The sequence below is a fragment of the Propithecus coquereli genome, unplaced genomic scaffold (assembly GCF_000956105.1).
Source record: "Propithecus coquereli isolate 6110/MARCELLA unplaced genomic scaffold, Pcoq_1.0 Scaffold59, whole genome shotgun sequence".
In the NCBI taxonomy this organism is placed as follows: Eukaryota; Metazoa; Chordata; class Mammalia; order Primates; family Indriidae; genus Propithecus; species Propithecus coquereli.
Genome location: NW_012151840.1, coordinates 7,669,941 through 7,671,620, shown reverse-complemented (window position 1 = coordinate 7,671,620; position 1,680 = coordinate 7,669,941). Strand labels below are relative to the sequence as shown.

Sequence of the window (1,680 nt, the reverse complement as noted above, 5' to 3'; positions counted from 1 at the left end):
GATGGAAATACTTTTACAAGTGGCAAAAGATATGATGATGATGACTGCAACATTATTTGTAATCATAAAGTTATGGAACCAATTTAATTTCAAAAACAATATGTAAAGTGTTAGATAATGTAATAAACAAAAAAACCCTTCAATAATAATGCAAAGGATAATGATAATAATCTTGATTCTACTGATAACATCGATGGGGCAATTACTAAATCCAGGCACAATCTGCAGATAAGGTATTGCTACCACTCTCATATTACAGTTGAAAAAAAATGAGGTAAAATGAGGAGAGATGGGTGGCCTGCCATGGGTATCCATGGTGACAAGAGTCAACAGGAACGTGACTGGGTTCTAAATGAATTCAAACATGGAAAAGCTCCTATTCTGATTGCTACAGATGTGGCCTCCCACGGGCTAGATGTGGAAGATGTGAAATTTGTCATCAATTATGACTACCCTAACTCCTCAGAGGATTATATTCATCGAATTGGAAGAACTGCTCGCAGTATCAAAACAGGCACAGCATACGCTTTCTTTACACCTAATAACATAAAGCAAGTAAGCGACTTTATCTCTGTGCTTCGTGAAGCTAATCAAGCAATTAATCCCAAGTTGCTTCAGTTGGTGGAAGACAGAGGTTCAGGTCGTTCCAGGGGTAGAGGAGGCATGAAGGATGACCGTCGGGACAGATACTCTGCGGGCAAAAGGGGTGGATTTAACACCTTTAGAGATAGGGAAAATTATGACAGGGGTTATTCTAGCCTGCTTAAGAGAGATTTGGGGGCAAAAACTCAGAATGGTGTTTACAGTAATGCAAATTACACCAATGGGAGGTTTGGGAGTAATTTTGTGTCTGCTGGTATACAGACCAGTTTTAGGACTGGTAATCCTACAGGGACTTACCAGAATGGTTATGACAGCACTCAGCAGTATGGAAGTAATGTTCCCAATATGCACAATGGTATGAACCAACAGGCATATGCATATCCTGCTACCGCAGCCGCACCTATGATTGGTTATCCAATGCCAACCGGATACTCTCAATAAGACTTTAGAAGTATATGTAAATGTCTGTTTTTCATAATTGTTCTTTATATTGTGTGTTATCAGACAAGATAGTTATTTAAGAAACATGGGAAACGCAGAAATGACTGCAGTGCAGCAGTAATTATGGTGCACTTTTTTGCTATTTAAGTTGGATATTTCTCTACATTCCTGAAGCAATTTTTAGGTTTTTTTTGTACTAGAAAATGCAGGCAGTGTTTTCACAAAAGTAAATGTACAGTGATTTGAAATACAATAAATGAAGGCAATGCATGGCCTTCCAATAAAAAATATTTGAAGACTGAAAAAAAAAAAAAGGAGGTACAGAAAGTTTGCTAATAGCCCAAGGGCGCACAAGAAGAGAAACAAGATTTTACTCCAGAAACTATGGTCCTGAGCACAGATTACACTAGGTCTTTTCTGTTCCCTGGTCCAAGAAACTTCTGACTCCCAACTACGTTTCATTCCAGCAGATCTTCTGCGAAGATGAGAAGTCGCTGCTAGATGAGATGAGGGTAAGTGAAGTATCTTAACCGTTACCAGGGTGAAGCCACCGGGACCACCTTGGATGTTATAAAACGTTTGTGTCGTCCCTGGGTGGGCTCGAACCACCAACCTTTCGGTTAACAGCCGAACGCG

General features: G+C 39.7%; 1 pseudogene across 1 annotated transcript; it reads left to right on the top strand.

Annotated features, from left to right (window-relative positions):
• The first annotated feature begins 282 nt into the window (after positions 1–282).
• Positions 283–1,358, top strand: LOC105821786 (annotated as a pseudogene). The gene has a single exon (XR_001138076.1). The product of XR_001138076.1 is annotated as a probable ATP-dependent RNA helicase DDX5 pseudogene (transcript).
• The last annotated feature ends 322 nt before the right edge of the window (positions 1,359–1,680 follow it).